Raw genomic sequence first — 6,155 nt, 5'->3', positions numbered from 1 at the left:
TTCTTTTTGTGTGTGTTGAGAACAGTTAAGATGTTGTCTCTGAGCAACTTTGAAGTTGATACTGTAGTATTAAGGACTATAATCACAATGGTTATAATCCTAATGGCTCATTAGGTCTCTGGATTTATCTACTAATTAGAAGTTGTGATCTTCAACAATGTCTCCCCAATTCCACCCTCAACCTCTGGTAAACACCATTCTACTGTTTTTACAAGTTCAAGATGTCCATTTTCTTATACCAATTTCACAGCCTGGCTTTGTATTTTCAAAATTTCAAAAAGGGAAAAGAATCTATGAAAAATATGAAAATATTGCCCATTACTATAAGACTATACACATCATAGGTGAGGGGTATCAGAGAAGAAAGAGTGAAAGAACAAGCAAAATTTGAAATATTTGAATTGATTAGGTAGTTTTTGAGGCGAATGTATAGGTTTCCCTGTTTCTTGGGAAAAAAGTTATTTACATTGAATATCCTTGTGAATACTTCTTTAAAAAAATTTTTTTATTGATTTCAGAGAGGAAGGAAGAGGGAGAGAGAGATAGAAACATCAATGACGAGAGAGAACCATCGATCAGGGATGGCGCCTGCAACCCTGGCATGTGCCCTGACCAGGAGCTGAACTGCGACCTCTTGGTTCATAGGTTGGCACTCAACCACTGAGCCACACCAGCCAGGCACATGCTTCTTTACACACTCATGGGATTGTATCTGTGCTGCATATAAATCGCCAGAGGTGAGACAAGTGGGAAAGAGGGTCGACGCGATTAAACGTTGAAAGTCAATGCCGACTTGTTACCAGGGATTGAACTGCTTACACCAGTGATGCCAAGAGGGTCTGTTTCCTCACAGACCCCACATGGTGCTGTTTTCCTGAGTGTTGGCAAACTCAGTGACACAGGGAAGGCTCAACAGTCTTTTCTATGTTTAAATACCTTTGTATTTCTTCTCTTTTTTTCTTTTCAGCGGTCTGTTTCTGTGAGCTGTCTTTTCATATCCTTTGCCATTAAAATTTTGGAAAACTAGAGCTTTAATTATTTTTCTCACTGGAAAAAAGTAATATTATGTATTATACTAGAGGCCCAGTGCACGAATTCGTGCACAGGTGGGGTTCCTCAGCCTGGCCAGGGATCGGGGCTGGTCAGGGGGTAGGAGGGTGCCCAGCCGGCCAGGGAGAGGGACTGTGGGAGGTTGGCCGGCTATGGGAGATTGGCTGTGGGAGTGCACTGACCACTAGGGAGCAGTTCCTGCTTTGAGCATCTGCCCCCTGGTGGTCAGTGCACATCATAGCAACCGGTTGTTTGGTCGACTGTTCATGATGGTCACTTAGGCTTTTATATATGTCGATATTATGAATAATAACATAATACATACCTTTTATCTGTTAAGTTGCATATTTTTTCTCACTTTAAAAATAACTTTTGACTTTTGTGCAATTTTTTTCTATTGATATAATCTTAATGTTTACATAGTCAAGTGTTTTTAGACTTGAATTTGTATTTTGCTTAAAGAGATATTCCCTACTTTGAAATTATAAGACAAAATTTCCACAATGTGGAATCTTATGGTTCCAGTTCTGAATAGTGACAAGATTCATTAAATACATTTTTATTTATTTTTATTTTTTAAAAATCCTCACCCAAGGATATGTTTATTGATTTTAGAGAGAGGAAGGGTGAGAGAGAGACATCAATGTGAGAGAAACATTGACCAGTTGTCTCCCATATGTGCCCTGACAGGGGATTGAACCCATGCCTTGGCCAGGAATCAAACCCGCAACCTTTTTTATTTTTATTTTTTGGTGTATGGGACAATGTTCCAGCCAACTGAACCACCCAGCCAGGGCCATCAAATAAATTTTTAGTAGTAGGAACATGCCTCTCAGCCTTCTGTCCTTTGACCTATAAGTCCAGGGATCTCAATGACTAGACTTCCTAGCATTGAACCATCTTTGTCCTCCTGGTCTGAGCTGTGTTGTGTTCTTCTTTTTAAAAAAAATATATTTTTATTGATTTATAGAGGAGAGGAGAGGGAGAGAGAGATAGAAACATCAATGATGAGAGAGAATCATTGATCAGCTGCCTCCTGCATGTCCCCCACTGGGGATTGAGCCCACAACCCGGGCATGTGCCCTTGACCAGAATCAAACCTGGGACCCTTCAGTCCTCAGGCTGACGCTCAATCCATTGAGCCAAACCAGCTAGGGTTGCTGTAAATTCTTGACAGTGGGTTTTTACACTATTATTCACATGTAATGTATTAGAACAGGTTTCCCTGACAACACAGGAGTTAGGATTTACATTAAATTTCCTGCTTTAATGAAATGCAAGGCAGCTGGATGGAGGGACATTGTGCCGAAGGGACATGCTAAAGCAAGACCCCAGCAAGGTGGTGGTGGAGGCCCCCAAACTCTCCTTGATGGGGAGAAACAAAAGCAGAGTAGTAGGTGTTGGTGTTCATGAACATGGAATTGTTAGCACAGGTAGCTGACTATGACCACAGAAAGGGAGCGAAGAGAATCAGACATTGCCGTCCCCAACCAGCTAGGAGCTGAACTGATAGTGAGCCTGCTTCGCTAGGAAACTGCAGCATCCAGGGGCGCCCCACCCATGAATTCAAGGGATTAGTGTCCTCCCTACCTCCACGGAGAGGAAGAGCCAGTTTTTCAGTCTCCCCAATATACAACTGGTCCATTTGCCCAGACAATGGGGGAAGGAATAAAAGGGAAATTGCTTTGCTGGGCACATGCCCAATAGAAGCCAAGATGACACAGGGGGAGTGCTTCTACTACGAGGCCTGTGCAGTAGGACCAAGATGGCACCATAAGGGGGTGGAGCGAACTTAGCCTGGAAAAAGGATGGGACTGGATAGGAACACAGACCCCTGAAAACTAGGAAGTGGGTTGATTGTGGGGAGGACCAAACCCAACCGGGAAGGATTGGGAAATTGATCACTTAGTTTGAAAAACCACCTAGTCCTTCTCAAGCCCGAGATAATCCAAGCGTTACAGAGTCTCTCTCTCTCTCTCTTCCCCCTCCCTCCCTCCCCATAACATACGCTTGCCCATTTGTTCCCATGTTTTCTCGCCATAGCATCCATGCAGCCCTAGCAGGCCACGCCTGCAGCTGCGTGACTCCAAGCGCAGGCTCCGTGCCGCTGCAGTGCCAGCTGGAGTGCAGCTGGGAAGAGACCAGACAAGGACAAGGACAGAAGCTAAGCTTCGGCATGGCGCAGGACACTGGCCTTTGTTCTAGGCCTGATGAAGACAAGGCTGGACTTTTTCCCACAGCGGGATGGATTGAGATGGACATTGGAACCTGGGGTCAGCTTCTATTTCTATCCCAATAAATCTTACCACGACACCGCAACTTCCTATGCATGGGTCCCCAGAAATGCTTTTCTCGTGACTCTGTGAAAGGACCCCATTTCCACTGGCAACAAAACGATCTCTCTCTGGATCATACATCGGAGCACAATGCGTTTAACTCTCAAACCAAAGGCAATAGAAGAAAAACAAACAAAACAAAAAGTCCCAAATGGTTTTTCTAAACTTTTTAAGTTTTTAATGTTGACACGATGACTCCAGGAAGCTGCACAAACAGTACAGTGAACCCACGGCATCCTCTCCTCCTTTCACCATCTCATCACTTTGATCACATCTGCGTTGTCCTCTCTCTTTCTCTGTCTCTTTTTTTTCCTGAAACATTTGGGAGTAAGTTGCTGACATTATGCCCCCTGTCCCTTACATACTCCGTTCATGTATCTTTCCTAAAGCCAGGGACATTCTCTGACACCTCAGTACAATAATCAAAATTAACATTGATACAAGACCGTTTTAGTCTTCAATTGTCCCCTTAATGTCTTTTATTAAAAAAAGAATTCAGGACTAACTTTGATCACTTATTTAAGGGTATCTGCCAGCTTTCTTCTCCATGAAGCTACCATTTTTTCTTTCTTTTATTATTGACAAATATTTTTCAAAGAGTTACTTGAAGACCATGGAAATATTCTGTTACTTCTTAAACTTCCAACCACTAGTTTTAGCATTCATTGATGGTTCTTGCCTCAATCAATTATTTTGGAGATTGCCAAATGGCGATTTTTCTATTCCAATGATTTTAATAAAAGGCAGAGGTTGACTTTCCATTTCTGGATGCTTGCTTTTTTGAGGGGTGGAGGGAGGCATACCATAGGAACAATGAGTGGTTCTGGGAAGAGGTGTCTTAATTTTCTCCCAGCAAGTCAGAACTGAAATGACTCTTTGACTTTATACCCAACACGGAAGTCCCGTGTCATGAAGGCTTTAAAGCCCAGAGGACAGCATGGTCCCTTCAGGTCTTTTTCAGCACACGCTGCCTGCCTGGAGCTGTGGTGGCTTTGGGGGCTCCCGGGGGTCAGAGGGAAGCCCACAGCTCTGGACAGGTCTGCACAAGAGGAAGGGGCACAGCATTATCAAATGCATACTTCCTGACACTCTGACACTGTGCCAGCCTTTTATTTCTCCTCCATTGGTCCATTCTTGCCCTATAGCAGATGGTGGGCAAAAAGCTGATTATGTTAACCCTTTTGTGTAAACCGTCTAACGCCTACCCGTTGCTTTTAGGATAAGTGTGGCATGGATCTTAACATGGTGTATCTGAGGTTCTGCCCCTTCTTGTCATCATGCAGGAGAGGCCAACTCAGAGAGAGTGCCCATGAGGTCAGCTTCCTCCTTTCTGTGCTCCAGCTACAGTGCCTAGTTCAGTTGCAAGGACACCTGTTTGTCCTCCTCCGGGCCTTTGCACATGCTGTTCCTTCTACCTGGAACACTTCTCTGATGCTTCCATCAGCTGGTTACTCGTCCTCTTCAGATTTCAGTTCAAAATCACTTCCTTGGAGAAACGTCTCCCCTCAAATGATTCTTTAATTAATGGCCCTCTTCCCACCCTGTGAGTCTACAAGGAAATGGATTGTGTTATCTTGCTTACTGTAAATCCCCATTATTTATTGCATGCTAATGCTTTTATTCAACAAATATTTGTTAAGAACAGAAGTGTCAGGCACTGGGTATAAAATAGTGAACAAGGTGGACAAGATTTCTGCCTGCACAGGGAGAGGGGAAGATACACACATACAAAACAAATAAAAATTTTAGGTAGAGATCCAGGTGTGATGTAAATAACAGGGAAGGGAACAAAGGGATTGGGGAGGGGCATTTATCAAGTGTGGTCAGGGAAGGCTCCCTGCAACAGAGGTGGAGCCAGGCAGGGGGGACCTCAGGGCAAAGGCCTGGAGTCAGGAACAGGTTTCGCGCCCAGTGGTTCTCAACCTTCCTAATGCCGCGACCCTTTAATACAGTTCCTCATGTTGTGGTGACCCCCAACCATAAAATTATTTTCGTTGCTACTTCATAACTGTAATTTTGCTACTGTTATGAATCGTAATGTAAATATCTGATATGCAGGATGTATTTTCATTGTTCGCGACCCACAGGTTGAGAACCGCTGCGAGGAACAGCAGGCCAAGTTCCTGGCAAACCGAAAAGGCATGCCTTGGGTCTAGAGCTGTGCTGGGCGGCTTCTCATGCTCTGTTCCTCCTGCAACTCACCGACTCTGACAGGCAGGTAACTGTTACATCCATCATGCAGGAGGGGCCAACTCAGAGAGAGTGAAGTCCGTGGTTCGAGGTCACGCTGGCAGCGAGGGGTGTGCCGGGTACCCAGGATGTCTAGCCTGGTTTGCACTTTGGCGAGGCCTGCACATTCTCCCAGCTGTCATTTTTCCAACTTGAACCACAGGCCGCCCAGAGGGGCCCAGGCCAGGAACACGTTGAGCGCAGGGGCGCACGTGGTTGTCCTCAGGGGTCTGGCGCTGAGCCCGAGCACTCGCGGGGCAGGACCTCTGGGGTGCGGTAGGGGCGCTGGGTCCAGACTCGCTGGCTGGGCTGGGAGGACATTTGAGGATCAAAAATCCAAGTAACCAAGATAAATAGATTTTAATGCAATATATAAAAAATGAAAAGCAATGCCCCAAAGGCCACGAAGAACAATATAGCAACATGTTAAACACGGGATCGGTCTCCCCGAGTTGGGCCTTTGGGGCGCGCAACCTCTGAGAGGAGCCGCTCAGGTTGGGCAGGGATGGGGACGCCCTGCGCAGGGCGTGCCCGGAGCCT

Source organism: Myotis brandtii, unplaced genomic scaffold (genome assembly GCF_000412655.1).
Source record: "Myotis brandtii unplaced genomic scaffold, ASM41265v1 scaffold193, whole genome shotgun sequence".
NCBI classification, from domain to species: Eukaryota; Metazoa; Chordata; class Mammalia; order Chiroptera; family Vespertilionidae; genus Myotis; species Myotis brandtii.
Note: the sequence above shows the minus strand (reverse complement) of the source record.